Below are 17,603 nucleotides of genomic sequence, written 5' to 3'. Positions count from 1 at the left end.
GTTTCCAGATACGAAGTGACTGGATTCACTTCACATGACATAATGCCTTGGTGATCTATTAACCGAGTAAAGAACCCAACGTGGCCGGAATTGTCATCTAGCAGTCACGAAAACAGCAAGGATCTGATGTCTTTCAGAGGTCATGGATCGATGATGAATATGTCTTGGTATAAATAAGATGTTTGATGTTTTGTAGTTCATCTGTGGTCATTAATATGTCTCCAGAAATGTAACTCTAAAGAAAATTCAGTTTTTCATCAGATTTCAGAAGATGATGTCAGGGAACAGAGGGTGAAGCTGCTCTGTGACATGTATCGAACACATGGGGTTGCTGATGATATTCATTATCCTGCCGAATAGACCAGATCATTCTCAGCGTATTCCATCAATGTTAAATCTCAGGAAGTTTGGTTTATTGCAATGATCTCTGCGGTCCTCTTAGAATTGGTCTGGAGTTTATCTACACTCTCCTATCTCTCATTCTCGTCCCCACTCTCATCCTCAACTCTCTCTCCTATCCTTCTGTCCTCCACTTTCTCTCTCTCTCCTTCAGCATTATAAATACGACAGGAATGGAGAGAGAATTTACCATTTCAAACTCGATCATCAATGAAAAGACAAAGCCGAACCTCCATACAATATTATCGAGGTAATAATTGTGACTATATCAAGCTATTTTAACTATTCCTCCTGTCTCAATGACACAACAGGAATAAACTGTTATCTGTTGATTTGTAGTTCTCTTCAATAATTGCTGCCACAGCATATAGACAGGAGCCAAGAATATAACTGACTGTCGGTGCCTGGACGCCCAAAATCCTGAGTGAAATTTGAAGCACCGCCTGAAACACGCGCAATGAGCAGAGCCCATCACATTCATTGTTCCCATTATGGGACTGTGTTTATTTCTGTACCAGCTTCCTTGGTGATGTTCAATACACCGCATTGAACATCGTCATGGACAATTTGCGTATGATGTTACTTATATTTAACATTCTTAATCCGTTAATTTCCGCCAGATAAAGCCGGTAAAACCGACCAAAGCTCGTGTAAGATCTCAATTTGTGCACATGTGCTGTTGCTTATTTGTCAAGGAGTTTTATTAAGGGAAACTTCTAATAAATTTGTGTGTAACCAATTGAAGCAGATTTGAGATCTGATTGCCGTCATGATCAATGAAATGTGTAAACATCTACAGGATAATTTTTTCACTCATTTTACCACATGCTAGTTTTTCAATAAATGGTGGGTAGGGTTTGTGCACGGAACCCTGTACCTGGGGAATTGTTCGTGTGGCCCTGGCAACAATGTCAATCCATGTTCATGGAATGTTCTATCTGGAGATGGACTTGAAGCCACAACCTTCTTCTCGTTGCCAGAGGGCTGGAGGTTCAAGTTATACACCAGGACTTGAGTACAAAATATCCTGGCTGACATTCCAGTGCAGTAGTGAGGAGCGGAAGAGATTGCAGAGGGGAGGGAGTTGAATTGAAAATTAAAAACCTCACACAAACAATACTGACTTTTCCTGTGAAGAGTGGGTTATTCCTCGAGTATTTTTCCTGGCATTGAGAACTGTTCCTGAGCCGTTGAACTCTGATGAGTGAACAGAAACAGAATGGTGTACAGCAGTACTGATTGAAGAGAACCCCTTGAGATGACCATTCGAGCTGACACCAGCGACTTAGCACCTTTCACAGCTTCAGGATTCAGGAACGAGACCATCATTGACATCTGCAGCTCGAACACTTTAAATTAAGCCATCTTTCAGGCTTCAAGTTTGTAGGGGAAAGTATTACTGGGATCTCGACCATTTCCAACGTGGATTTAAAGAAATGCATGAGTTCATCAAATCAATGGATGCAAAGGGATACAGATTGATTAAGTGAGGCAGCGAACATTTTGCAGATGGAAGATACGGTACGAAATGCGTAAACACGTCGAATTTTCGCAGGCCATATAGATAAGCAGCGTTTTATTTAAATTAATGCAGTTCCGGAAGTACAGCGTAAAGTTGGTGCCATTTTCCATGAATCACAGAAGGTTAGTCTGGAGGCACAGTAAGCAGTTTGGAAGCTATGTGGTATGTTGTGATTTTTAACAAGGATGATGGAATATAACAGGGGATGTTGTACAGTTGCACAACGTGCTGGTCAGATGAACTCGGGAATACGGGGATAATGGGAATGCGGAAGCCAGATGGTAATGATGTTTCTCACAGGTGAGGCACGGTGGCGCAGTGGTTAACATTGCTGCCTCACGGCGCCGAGGTCCCAGATTCGATCCCGGCTCTGGGTCACTCTCCGTGTGGTGTTTGCACATTCTCTCCGTATTTGCGTGGGTTTCGCCTCCACAACCCAACGATGTTTAGAGTTGGTGGATTGACCACGCTAAATTGCCCCTTAATTCGAAAAAAATAATTGGGAACTCTAAATTTACAAAATAAAAAATGAAAAAGACTAAGTTTCTCACGCCACAGGAACTGCCAGACGTGCTGAGTGACATCAACTTTTTCTCTTTTATTTCTGGAGAACTATGGGCACTTTCCGTCTCTTTATGGAAGAAAGACTATAACTGTGTTCGATAATTGCACGATTACGATTAGATAGTGGTACAGTGGTATTGGCATTAGACTAGTAATGTCACGAGACTAGTTAAGGTCACAAATTAGCAGCTAGCCACATTTAAATTCAACTCTAAAGTCTGAATTGAAAGCTGCTCTCAGTCATGGTGACAACGTAACCATCATCGACTGTCCTTAAAGAAATATCTGGTTTATCAGGATCCTTTAGGGAAGGAAATCTGCCAGGCTCACATGGTCTGACCCACACGTGACCCTCAGATGCTGACTTTTAACCATACTCTGAAATGTTCAAGGGTTCAGTGGTAGCACAGTGATTAGCACTGTTGCTTCACAGCGCCAGGAACAGGGGTTCGATTCCCGGCTCGGGTCACTGTCTGTGCGGAATCTGCACGTTTTCCCTGTGTTTGCGTGGGTTTCCTGAAGTGTACCTCATACGACTCATGTCCCCTCCCCCGTCTCATTACTAAGAAATGTAGGGTTGTTTCTGTACTTTATGTTTGGTAAAGCATGCAGATTTACCAATATGCAGGGCGTAACAGCCTCTCCCTGTGGTTTTACACTAAATCATAGAATCATGGATTTACAGTGCAGAAGGAGGCCATTCGTCCCATGGAGTCTGCACCGGCTCTTAGAACGAGCACCCTACCCAAGGTCCACACCTCTACCCCATCCCCATAACCCAGTAATCCCACCCAACACTAAGGGCAATTTTGGACACTATGGGAACTTCAGCATGCCCAATCCACCGAACCCGCACATCTTTGGACTGTGGGAGGAAACCGGAGCACCCGAAGGAATCCACGCCCACACGGGGAGAATGTGCAGACTCCGCACAGACAGTGACCCAAGCCGCGAATCGAACCTGGGACCCTGGAGCTGTGAAGCAATTGTGCTAACCACAAGGCTACCGTGCTGCCCTTAAATATCAGCTCTCCCCCTCCCAGGGTATACTTGGTATGTCATACCCTCCCACCATGCGTGTGGTATATTTCTACCCCCCGCAGTTTATCTGAGACATCTCACGAACCCCTCCACCCCTGCACACGCCCTCCCTCCCCCCACGCACCCTACGCACCCCTTCCCGTTAGCTTTTTGATGCACTGCCACACAGCTGATGTACGAGGTGTATCCCTTCCTGAACCAGTGCCTGTAAATAAATCCTTTCCCCGTGTAGCTAGTAATTCACAAACCGCTCAAGATGAACATGAAAATATGCTGTCTGCACCGCTCAATGCAGCAACCCCATTTCTGCTGCACTTTCTGTATCTTACACTGTCCGACCAGTGACCTCATGTGTTCACAGTCCTTTCTGCTACATCTGACCAATAACTTTCCACCCAACTGTGCACCTCGGATACATTCCACTGTTCAATATGATGTGTATTTTAATCGCATCGCAATGTACTGACTTCATAGAACGTACAGTGCAGAACGAGGCCATTCGGCCCGTCGACTCTGCAGAGCCTTGGAAAGAGCACGCTAACAAAGGCCACAGTTCCATCCTACTCCCATAACCAGGTAACCGCAGCTAATATTTTTTGGACACTGGTGGCAATTTAGCATGGTCAAAACAACTAACCTGCACATCTTTGGACTGTGGGTGAAAACCCACGCAGACACGAGAAGAACGTGCAGACAGTGGTTTAATCGAAACCGGGATCCTGGAGGTGTGAAGCAACAGTGCTAACCACTGTGCTACCGTACAGCCCATGCATTATCTTTTTTTAAAATAAATTTAGAGCACCGAATTATTATTTTTTTTCAATTAAGGGGCAATTATCGTGGACAATCCACCTAACCTGCACACCTTTGGGTTGCGGGGGTGAAACGCACGCGAACACGGAGAGATTGTGCAAACAGCAAACGGACACTGACCCAGGGCCGGGATTCAAAGCCGGGTCTTCAGCGCTGCAGCTTCAGTGCTAACCACTGCGCCACATGCCGCCCTGTCCATGTATTTGGAAAGATACAGCTTAATCCAGGATATTCAGCATATGTGAGGGGGAAACCTTGCCTCACAAGTTTGATTGTATTCTTTGAGGTGGTAACTAAGGACAAAGATGAAGGTTGAGCAGTTGATGTCGTATAAATGGATTTTAGTACGGCGTCTGATAAGGTGCCCCATCGTCGGCTCATGCAGAAAGTAAGGAGGCATGGCATAGAGGGAAATTTGGCCGATTGGATCTGTAACTGGCGATCACATAGAAGAAAGAGGGTGTTGGTAGATGGGAAATTTTCATCCTGGAGCCCAGTCACCAGCGGTGTACCACAGGGATCAGTGCTGGGTCCTCTGCTATTTGTGATGTTTATCAATGACTTTGACGATGGAGTTGAAGGTTGGGTTCGTAAATTTGCGGATGACACCAAGATTGGTGGAGTATCGGATAATGGGGAGGGCTGTTGTAGGCTGCAAAGAGACATTGATAGGATGCAGAGCTGGGCTGAAAAGTGGCAGATGGAGTTTAAACCTGATAAGTGTGATGTGATTCATTTTCGGTGGGACAAATTTGAATGCGGATTACAGGGTTAACGGCAGGGTTCTGAAGAATGTGCAGGAGCAGAGAGATCTCGGAGTTCATGTCCATAGATCTCTGAAAGTTGCCACCCAAGTCGATAGAGCCGTGAAGAAACCCTATAGTGTGTTAGCATTTATTAACAGGGGTATTGGGTTTAAGAACCGTAAGGTTATGCTGCAACTGTACAAGGCCCTCGTTAGACCACATTTGGAGTATTGTGTGCAGTTCTGGTCATCCCATTATAGGAAGGATGTGCAAGAATTGGAAAGGGTGCAAAGGAGATTTGCCATGATCTGCCTGGATTGGCGGGTAGGTCTTATGAGGAAAGGTTGAGGGAGCTAGGACTTTTCTCATTGGATCGAAGGAGGATGAGAGGTGACTTAATTGAGGTGTATAAGATGATGAGAGGGATAGATAGAGTGGGCGTTCAGCGACATTTCCTCGGGTGAATGTAGCTGTTATAAGGGGGCACGGCTATAAGGTTCATGGTGGAAGATATAGGAGGGATGTCAGTGGTAGATTCTTTACTCAGAGAGTGGTTGGGGCGTGGAACGCACTCCCAACTATGGTAGTGGAGTCGGACACTTTTGGAACTTTCAAGCGATTATTGGATAGGCATCTGGAGTGCACTAGAATGATTGGGAGTAGGTTGATATGATAGTAGTTTCAGACTAGTTCGGTACAACGTCGTGGGCCGAAGGGCCTGATCTGTGCTGTACAGTTCTATGTTCTCTGTGCATTTGTCAACCTCTTCTTTCTGCACATTGCATTTGATATTCAGAAAATGTTTCACCCTCCCTCAACGTTTGTACATGCCATATAAAATCCTTGCTGAAGTGTCACTGACAAATCGCAGCTTGGCTCTCGGTACTGTGTGTGCGACTCATCTTCTCCAGGTGTGGCCACAGCTCCTCCATTCGCTCTGACACTGGATTGAGAGGATACACGGCTCTCTGCTATGGCAGCGACAGATCATTCCCACCCGCATTTACCGATGAATGCACGTTCCCAGTCTGTCTGTGCGTTTTAAAAGCCTCTCGTTAAGTGTATGGCAGACATCCTCATGCCACAATTTACGTGTGACATGTCACGCTCCCCCAGCTATCTGGTGTATCAGAAAATTCGGACAGTACCTATGACATCCCCCGAACAAGTTAATTTTACTGGCGATGATGGCGTTCGGGTCAATGGGTAAGGTTTCACCTTTATCCACACTCAAATATTTCAGCGCAGTCGAGGGAGACTGCTGACGTCAGAATTAGGAGGTTTTAGAAGTCACGTTATACACCAATCAGCCGTGATTGCTCCTCTACCAGAGCATGAGGTATCTCGGGGCTCTCTTAGCTTAATCACAGTATCCGCCAACCCCTCAGCTAACAGTGCGGCCTAGAACGTCCGCTTCCTCCCCGTTGTACCAGACCCTGCCCTCATTGTATTGTATTGTAAGCACATAACACTTTCCCTGACTTACACCATAGCTGTCACGATAGGAGCAACACGTTTTGCTGTTCAGCGATAAACACAGTCTCCGCCAATCCCTCGGCCACCTGAGTGATAGGATCCACCCTGTGTAGCCATCTGGGATGGCCACTTCCAGAATACAAAATGGACATTTGCAAAGATTGCAGGGAAAAATAGACAATGGGAAGAAAGCAAGCAGGCACAGAGCCTGTCTGCATATTGGGGCCACGGCTCCCAGACAAGATTGAAACTGTAGGCCCATTAGCAGATGGATGGCCCATCTCCGGGAACAAAGGGAGATACTTAAGTAACCGATCTGGCCCGAGACCTCGTGGTGCCAGTTCCCCAAACCGAAAGCAGAAAACAAAGCATGCCAACGGCCGCCTAGGACACGCCCAGCCATCAGGGCACCCACCACTTTATTGGTCAAGATCAATACGAGTAATCCAGATATGGCCCAATTGATTGGGGCCAAGTTCAAGGCCCGCCCAAAAGCGCGTGAAGCCCCTTCAGGTATAAGAAGAAGGCCCCAAGAGAGAATTGCTCTCTTGGACTTGGCTCTCACAGCGGAGAAACCCGTCCACCTGCTGCACCAGAAGCAGTCAAAGGTCAACGCTCGCTACCAGACGGACGACCTTAGCTGTTTCTCCTTCGCCATTTCGACCCCAACAGCCTCAGAACCGAACAACGGCCATTGTTCATCTGACTTAGTGGGCGCCCGAAGTTAAGGATAGGCTTTAGCAGTAGTGATAGTTTAGTTTGTAGTATTTTGTGCATGAGTAGATATTACTGTGTGTGTAGATAAATAGTATTGACTTTGAACTAACTAACTGGTGTACCGACTCTTTGATCAGTATTCGGGTTTGAAACTTGTGGCGGTATCGAAAGATACCTGGCGACTCTAGAGCAAACATAGGATTAAGGAAGGCGACCATATTCAGAGCCAACCAAAGAGAGAAACATTTACTGGCGATTCCGCCGGGACTCGACGTATAAGTGGCCTAGTCACTCCGAGGGCACCCAAATTTGAATTTGAATGCAATTGGAAACAAAAGAACCACAAGTGTAAGAACGATACTGATCAAACCTCCAACATTTGGAAGTGTGTTAATGCATGAGTACTAACAGGGATATAAGGTAAACCTGAGAGGTTTTGTTACGTAAAACTGTTAGTTTTGTAGGCCGGAAACTAGCGTAGGCCGTACCCGTGTTTACATCACTACTTTATCACCCCGTGTTCCAAATTCAGTGGAGAGCCCAGAGATAGAGAAAATGGCAATGAAGGCAATGAAACGCCTTATCAACCCCCAGGAATTCGATCGCAGCGAACTGAAGAGTAGGACAGTGTCCCGTATGGGAAGAAGAGATCAGAAAATATCTGAAAGGGAAAGGATGGCCCCTTTGGAGTGAATTCTGCGTCAAATGGTGAAACAGGTCCCGGGAGTATAGGGTATACTTGGTGGGAGATCCTGACAGAGATAGAACATAGAACATAGAACATAGAAAATACAGCACAGAACAGGCCCTTCGGCCCACGATGTTGTGCCGAACCTTTGTCCTAGATTAATCATAGATTATCATTGAATTTACAGTGCAGAAGGAGGCCATTCGGCCCCCGGAAAGAGCACCCCACCCAAATTCAACACCTCCACCCAACACCAAGGGCAATTTGGACATTAAGGGCAATTTATCATTGGCCAATTCACCTAACCCGCACATCTTTGGATTGTGGGAGGAAACCGGAGCACCCGGAGGAAACCCACGCAGACACGGGGAGGACGTGCAGACTCCGCATAGACAGTGGCCCAAGCCGGAATCGAACCTGGGACCCTGGAGCTGTGAAGCAATTGTGCTATCCACAATGCTACCGTGCTGCCCTTGAGAACAAATAAATCTACACTATATCATTTAACCATAATCCATGTACCTATCCAATAGCTGCTTGAAGGTCCCTAATGTTTCCGACTCACCTACTTCCACAGGCAGTGCATTCCATGCCCTCACTCATCTCTGGGTAAAGAACCTACCTCTGATATCCCTCCTATATCTTCCACCTTTCACCTTAAATTTATGTCCCTTTGTAATGGTTTGTTCCACCCGGGGAAAAAGTCTCTGACTGTCTACTCTATCTATTCCCCTGATCATCTTATAAACCTCTATCAAGTTGCCCCTCATCCTTCTCCGTTCTAATGAGAAAAGGCCTAGCAACCTCAACCTTTCCTCGTAAGACCTACTCTCTATTCCAGGCAACATCCTGGTAAATCTTCTTTGCACCTTTTCCAAAGCTTCCACATCCTTCCTAAAATGAGGCGACCAGAACTCTACACAGTACTCCAAATGTGGCCTTACCAAAGTTTTGTACAGCTGCATCATCACCTCACGGCTCTTAAATTCAATCCCTCTGTTAATGAACGCGAGCACACCATAGGCCTTCTTCACAGCTCTATCCACTTGAGTGGCAACTTTCAAAGATGTATGAACATAGAATCCATAAGAAGAACTGTAAAATCCATAGATCCATAAGAAGAACTTAGAGAAAGGTCGCAAGCCGATGGCAACGTGTCCTGCTTGGCACAATTGCGAGGCACAGAGGTGGTCGTTCAGACGCTCCGTAGAGAGATTGAGGAGAGAGACAGGAATAGTGAAGGAGATGTGAGCGAATTTGAGAAGGAGAACAGGGAATTGAGAGAGCAGTTAGCGGAGAGGGACAAGGACGTGGCTGATGCCAAGCTGGCAGACCTGTCTTGTCTCGCCCATTTGAGTAGTTTTCAGACCCAATATTATAAGTTTTCAGACCCAATATTATAAGGCCTACCAAGACACGCAACGCGCGGTCTTGGTAAGACAGGAAACCGAACAACAGTTGAGCTGTTGCAGAAACAGTCCAACGACTTAAAAGCAGCCCTACTAGCGCTCCACACTTCCATGACGGAACAAAGGGAGAGCTCGGCAGATCACGCAAAGCGCCAGAAGCAAATTGCAGAATTGCATTCTCTGCTTTCCGTTCAGAATGGGATTCAGCGCACGTTTGGACACCAGTTAGAGCAGGAAAACAGCCCCGATTGGCAGGACTTAAATGAGAATGCCCACAGATATGTGCATGGAACATGTACACAGGAAAAACCCCAGAAACGAAAAGCACTCCAACCCCCGACTGCACAGGCAGAACACACGTCGATGAACCCTGTACCCACACAGCGCAGGGCCATAACAGAAGGAGGCCCAGATTTCCTTTACACGCCCTCGTTAACCGTAACCCAGTTATGGGACGCGTGTGATAAGATTACACCGTCCCTACCCACATCGGACCCCCACCATTACTTTGCAAGTGTGAAACAGTAGGCGACCATGTACGGCCTGGATGAAAAGGAGCACGTGAAGCTCACAGTTTTAAGCCTCGACCCTTCAGTCGCAGCAGCCCTTCCCGACTCATATAATGTAGGAGGAGGCACAGTCCATGAAATGCACACAGCGATCCTAGATGCGATCGGCTACAACAAAGGAGACCCTAGAAGGCCTAAACAAATGTAGACAGAAAAAGACAGAGCAACCCACAGCCTTTGCTGGACGCTTGTGGTTTCATTTTATAGCGGTATTTCGAGAGTTATCCCGCGCCCATTTGACCCCAGGTAACATGGCCAAATGGACTCGCATCCTACTCTCTCATGCGACAGAGGCACGACAGAGAGCGTGCGCAAATTACGACCCCCTCAGACGAGGCCCACAACGAGAAATGGGTTTTGAAGAGATTATCCCGCGCTTGGGAACATCCCATCCAAGGCAAAACCGCATTTGTTAAAACCGAGGAAGAACAGGCAGACATGCATCCAGTTAGGATGCACCAGAACCCCGCATGGGTAAATGAGGGCAGGAACAGCCCACAGCAACCCAAATCCCAGGAGTGTTACAATTGTGGACAATTAGGACACTGCACACGAGAATGTACACACTACACCCCAGAAGCAGCAGAGAAACCAACAGGCTGGCAGCCGAAATAGGAATAGTGCAAAGCCAATCCACAGCGTTACCGCCCATTCTGAGAATGGAGATATGAACGGCACCGACTGACGGTGTTCGGGTTCCCAACTTGGGTCTGCGACACCCTTTGGGACAAGTCCGGTAGACCGGTAGTGGCAGGCACAGTCCAGGGACACCCCGTTGAATTCCTTTCGGACAGAGGAAGATCCCGAACCACGCTCAATTCCTCCACGATGTGTCAGTGAGACACGTGGCCCACCACATACACCATCACACTTAGCGGCTTTACAGGTCATTTACAGCAGGGACACATCACAGCCCCTGTAGCAATCAAGATAGGGAACATTAAAACAAAACACCCCGTAGCTCTGGTCGATCTACCCCAGACAGCCGAACTCATCTTAGGAATTGACTTCATGAGCTCCCACAATCTATCATTTGATCCGGTAAATAAATGTGTATGGAGAATGGCAAAGGCAGCTCGAGCCCCCGCCACGCTCACAGTTGGAGAGTATGAAAACAGAATCAGGGTAGTAGGAGACTTCTGGTTCGACACTCGAGCCATTAGTCAGAATAAAGAAGTTAGGGATGTCCTGCAGCAACACAAAGCAGCATTTGCACAGCACGAGCATGACTGTGGCAAGATCGCTGGCTTAGTAAATATTGCAGGTCCCACCCCAGACCCCAAAAGCAGTACGGTTTTCCCCAAGAAGCAGAGGGAGAAATCTCAACGGGATTACAGAGTCTGTTGGATCAAGGTGTACTCCGATCAGTAATCTCCACGAATAACGCACCAATTTGGCCCGTCAAGAAACCCGATGGACCATGGAGACTGACCATTGATTCCCGAGAACTGAACAAAGTAATCTCAGTAGCAGCCCACACCGTAGCCACGAGTTCCGAGACCATGCTCAAACAGGGACGACAGTCACAAAAAAAAAAATCGGTTTTGGACATCAGCAACGGCTTTTGTTCCATTCCATTGGATATAGCGTGCCAATATAAATTCGCATTCACATTCCAGGGACAACTATATATGTGAACATGCCTTCCACAAGGTTTCTCCAACTCCCCCTCCATTTTCCACCGGCAGCTGGCAAATGGATTCGCAAAATCTTCCCAACCCTATTGTCTGGTCCAATATGTAGATGATATGCTACTACAGACGGACAGAAAGGGAGAGCACATTTCACTCCTCGCCGAACTTTTAGGACTCCTGCAACAGATTGGATGTAAAGTGAACCCCAAGAAGGCCCAGATTTAGCAGGAAAAAGTGATTTGCTTGGGTACAGTAATCACACATGGTAAACGCGAGATCGAGCAAAAGAGAGTTGACTCGATCGTCAAATTGCCCCTTCCCCATAACGTAACAGCCCTCCGAGTCATTTCTAGGACTGGCGGGCTACTGCCGAAACCTCGTTGACGGTTTTGCCACAACAGCAGCGCCCCTATCTAAACTCAAGTAACACGCATCTTGGGAATGGCTTCCATAGCACACGGATGCCGAGGATGCTTTAAAAAGAGCCCTCGGCACAGCCCCTGCATTGCAGGTCCCAGATCCACTTTCACCATATGCAATCGAAGTAGCAAGCACCGACCGAACCCTTTCGGCCGTGCTCCTCCAAGAACGACATGATCGCTTAGGCCCCGTGGCATACGCCTCACGCGAGTTTGATCCTGCCGAGCAAGGATTTTCTGCCTGTGAAAGGCACCTGCTCGCAGTATTTTGGGCAGTACAATACTTAGCCTACATTATAGGAATAACGCCATCACCATTCTCACTGAACACACCCCAACACAGCTACTACTAGATGGTCGACTTAAGGATGGCACAGTCAGCCAGATCCACACAGCCCGTTGGACCCTTCTTTTATAGGGACGGGACATCACAGTTAAAAGAACCAAGATCCACATCTTCCTAGACGATAATTTACAATATGCAAGTACCCCACACGAGTGTGAGATCATCTCCACTAAACATAATACAGGACCCTTTATACGTACGCCGGCTGCTAGGAAAGCAGGTACTACACCCCAGAGGCCCCAGCCTACAGACACGTGCGTACCCATTAGAATGTATGTGGATGGCTCCTCCACTGTTTTAAATGGGAAAATAATTACCGGTTGCGGTATTTACGTAGAGGACGCACAGGGACGCGCCATAGATATTTCGTTGAAATTGCCAGGACACGTAGGCTCACAGGCAGCAGAACTGGCAGCCATAGCGTACATTGTAGATCACCCATACTCGTTTCCGACCACAGCCGACATATATTCGGACAGTGTATATGTCTCCTACAGTTTAACCGAATTCCTACCCCTGTGGGAAAATAGAGGATTCGTTTCCGCAGGGGGAAAGCCCCAACACTCAGCGCCATCACCCCCGACATATCCTAGAGACAGCTCAAGTTCGGAAGTATAGCATTATTAAAGCTCGTAGACATCATCATTCTCTCCCCCGCCCCCCCCCCCCCTCGGCCCCGCTCGTAACGTTAAAGCAGACGCCCTTGCGAAGGCAGGTTCCAGACATGGTCACTTTTGGAGCCCCCCCCCCCCCCCCCCCACCCGAAAGCGCCCCAGTACACGCGGTCAGGGCCTCACAGACCAACATTCAAGATTTGGCAAAGGCTCAAAAAGAAGATGAGAAGCTTAGGGAAGTTTTGAACGGCAAATTCGCAGCTCCTTATGATAAGTTTAAAAACGCGATAACCACACATGACGGTGTGATTTTAAAAGACGGCATTTATGTAGACCCCAGCCAAGGCAGGAACCAAATTATTTGTCAGTTCCCTGACAATCATGGGCACCAGGGCATTTAACCCACCCTAGCCCACCTCATACCTCTCTGCTGGTGGCCTGATTTAAAAGTCAATGTTACTCATTATATTGAGAATTGCTCAGTCTGTACCCAGAACAGTGCGGACAGATATGCAAGAGAGCTCAGTTTAGCCACACCCGACCTTGGACGAATTTTCAAATAGATGATATATGGCCCCTACCTCCCTGCAGAAATGGTTGTCAGTATGTGTTGGTGGTCATCGACACCTTCACGAAATGGATGGACGCTTTTCCATCCAGATCAAACACTGCCAAAACGACAGCTAAAATCCTAACACAGCACATCTTTTCAAGATGGGGCCTCCCACGCAGTACAGAGTCCGATCAAGGCTCCCATTTTACAGGACGAGTGATGAAAAGCGTCCTCACAATAAAGCAAAAAAGCAAGAGTTTCCTATAGCTTACTGCCCCAAATCAAGCGGCATTGTAGAGAGGACGCACAGAGCTCTAAATGCCACCCTCAGGAAAATGGTGCAACAGCACAATAGCACCTGGGACTCAGTTCTCCCCTTTGCACTGGTGTTCATAAGAAATACGGTATCCACGTCCACAAGAGACACCCCCCACACCCTCATGACCGGACGCCACATGAAAGGGACAGATTATTTATTAGGACTGGATTTGGCCAGCCCCACAGTCACTGCCCTCACGCATGAAAAATCAGTCCAGCAGATTAATGATAATGTGAAGGCAGCACAGCTCGCAGCAGCTGTTAGACTTGGGACAGGGAAGAAACAAAGCAGGGCTTGCATTGATAAAACGGTACACGCCACCGAGTTTGCTTTAGGGCAGCAAAGGAGGCTGTCCCTTTACAACCCCAGTTCATTCATCTCCCCCAAATTATGCGGACCGTACTCCATCTCTGACAAAGTCAGCCCCTCTGTACACAAGATCACACTTCGCAATGGCAAGTATGCGTGGTTTCACAGAGACCAGCTTAAGGCTTGTGGCTCGCAGAACAACCATACACACCATATCTCGCTTGCAGCAGCAGATCAGCACGCCCCGCCCACGAATGACGCATTCCTACCCACCCCCGAACAGTCCAGCCCGTCCTCAGACACGACTTCGACTCCACCCCCAGAGGCACGACTCCACCTCTCCCTTCCTTCAACCAGCAGCGATAGCGTTAGCGACAGCCCCAGCACAAAATGCTACAATTACATCCCTGCACCAGGCGCCATTTCCAGCGATACTTAACATGATTCCAGCGACCCCTCCGAGATAACATGCGTTATAGCCCCTGACCCAGACCCACCGTCCGGCGTTTATGGATTAAAACCTAGCAGCTCCAACCTCGATACCAACATTTTGGCACCGAGACAATTCGTTCAGGCTCATCCGGAACGATGAGATGGACCCCAATACACCCCACGCAGATTTAGCAAACCTTCTCCAGTCAAGAATATGGCAGCCGGGAGAAGATGCTAACATAGAGTCTGACTCCCACCAAACGAATACCTTTGCGTTTCTATTCGCTACTGAGCAACGAGATGTCCAGATGATGGTAAAAAGGAACCGATGGAGAGGTACGGTGTCCTTTCTGAAGGAACCTGCACCATGTTTGTACTGAATGTCTGTTTGTTATTGTGAATGTTAAATGTTGTTTGTCCATATAAAGTTTTTCATGGCCCCACGCCACCACTCTTCTAACGCCCACTGGCAGTTAATGGAACATGTTTGTTGACAGACAACCGTTCAGAGGAACTAGTTTGTCGGCAGACAACCAATCATAGCTGCTCTCCTGATATGAAGGTAATCAAGAGAGGCAGCCCCTACGACGACCACATATTCGTTCCGTTCTAGCCGGTCGCTCAGACAGTGGAGAAACGGTACTGTTCCCTGCCCTGCCTGAGGACCCCCCTCTGGTCAGCTACTCTCGGGTAGAGCACACACGGCACTGGTCAGCGTCCTACCCGGGGTTCCACCCATTCTTACCCGCCGCGGCCCATACGCACACCATTTTGGTTCTCTAAGTTCAAAACTCTTTTTTTTGTTTATGGCAACCCTTAGGTTACTTCGAAATGCTATTTACATACTCGAACACTGGGATGGTAGATTGCACAGGCTGCGGGACGTCTCGCACTGTGTCTGTTTTTTCTCGGATATCTTTTCCAAAATACCTGTTTTTTTAAAAAAATGAGGCAGTCACAGATGGTGACCAATTATAATGAGTAATTGGCAATTAGGGGACAGACATACGAGATCTTAAGCAAGATAATAACAGATATTATGCTTGTGTCCATAGAACTTTGGAACCTCAGGAACCTCAGAAGAAGAAAAGAAGGAGACAGAAAGAAGGAAAGATGAAGACAAACATCATGCTCTACAGCTGGATCTTAGCGGGATCCCTGCAGTTGCGCGCAGACGCTACCCCCCCCCCCCCTGATCGCAGGCCGTGAATGTTTCCCACACCTGCCATACACTAAACCCCAAGATAGTTACCAATACACCGACCTGGTGTGACCGGCTCATCACCTGGTATTCCCTATCCTACGTTGTGGAATCACTATTAGTACTTGCAATAGTCTGCAGTGCCGTTCAGTCTCTACGACTGAGGAAATGGCGGAGGAAAGCCTCCCGCAGTAGCACTCCGATATACGCCCTCAGATCCCCTATTTTCGGACTTCAACAAACCCTCCAACCCCTTTAAATGAATTAATGTGCCTCGATGTTTTTTGTATGTGTTTTGTTCGTTCCAATAAAAAGAAATGTAAAACCCTGTGCTTGACGGCCAAGCCAGGGAGCCCTGTGTTGCTGCTATTTGTGCAGTTAAAAATGTGGTAAATTATTTTGATTGTAGGAGTAAAGACAGTCCATTTAAGGATACCATGATGTGGAGATGCCGGCGTTGGACTGGGGTGAGCACAGTACGAAGTCTTACAACACCAGGTTAAAGTCCAACAGGTTTGTTTCGATGTCACTAGCTTTCGGAGCGCTGCTCCTTCCTCACCTGAGGAAGGAGCAGCGCTCCGAAAGCTAGTGACATCGAAACAAACCTGTTGGACTTTAACCTGGTGTTGTAAGACTTCGTACATTTAAGGATAGTTAGAGGTTACAGTTTTTTTTATTTTGTAATGCATGCCTGATTGTCATAGCGCCCCGTAGAATTTTATAACGATGTATGGACATAAATAATTTAGGTACAATTGCAATTCATAGGGCAGAGCAGGGTAGAGCCTATGACGTGCTTACGGGTGCCCAACTTAGGAAGAGAATGAAGACAACACGGTTATTTGCTCCTTCACGCTTCGCGTTGAGGATCACAAGGAGGGGGTGTAGCCATCTGGGATAGCCACTTCCAGAATACAAAATGGACATTTGCAAAGATTGCAGGGAAAAATGGACAATGGTAAGAAAGCAAGCAGGCACAGAGCCTGTCTGCATATTGGAAAAGTAGCTCCCAGACACAGTAGTATATGGTGACCCATCTCCGGGAACAAAGGAAGGTACATAAGTAACCGATCCGGCCCCAGACTTCGTGGCGCCAGTTCCCCAAACCGAAAGCCGAAAACAAAGCATGCCAACGGCCACCTAGGACATGCTCAGCCATTAGGGCACCCACCCCTTTATTGGTCAAGATCGATACGAGTGATCAAGATATGGCCCAATTGATTGGGGCCAAGTTCAAGGCCCGCACAAAAGCACGCGAAGCCCCTTCAGGTATAAGAAGAAGGCCCCAAGTGAGTATCGCTCTCTTCGACTTGACTCTCACAGCGGAGAAACCCGTCCACCAGCTTTACCAGAAGCAAGTAAGTCCAAGGTCAACGCTCGCTACCAGACGGGCGACCTTAGCTGTTTCCCCTTCACCACTTCGACCCCAGCAGCCTCAGAGCCGAACAACGGCCATTGTTCGTCTGACTTAGTGGGCGCCCGAAGCTAATTATAGGGTTTAGCAGTACTGATGGTTTAGTCTGTATTATTTCGTGCATGAGTAGATATTACTGTGTGTGTAAATAAATAATATTGACCTTGAATTAACTAACTGGTGCACCGACTCTTTGATCAGTATTCGGGTTTGAAAGTTGTGGCGGTATCGAAAGATACCTGGATACTCTAGAGCAAACATAATTCGGATTAAGGAAGGCGACCATATTGACCGTCAGATTCAGAGCCAACCAAAGAGAGCAACACCTGCTAATGTTGCGACAGTGACAGTGGGTCCCCCGACTTTTTTCCCATGGGAGTACTTCCGGACCGCTCTCTCCCAACGACAGCGATGGGAA

This window comes from Scyliorhinus torazame, chromosome 23 (genome assembly GCF_047496885.1).
Source record: "Scyliorhinus torazame isolate Kashiwa2021f chromosome 23, sScyTor2.1, whole genome shotgun sequence".
Lineage (NCBI taxonomy): Eukaryota > Metazoa > Chordata > Chondrichthyes > Carcharhiniformes > Scyliorhinidae > Scyliorhinus > Scyliorhinus torazame.
Note: the sequence above shows the minus strand (reverse complement) of the source record.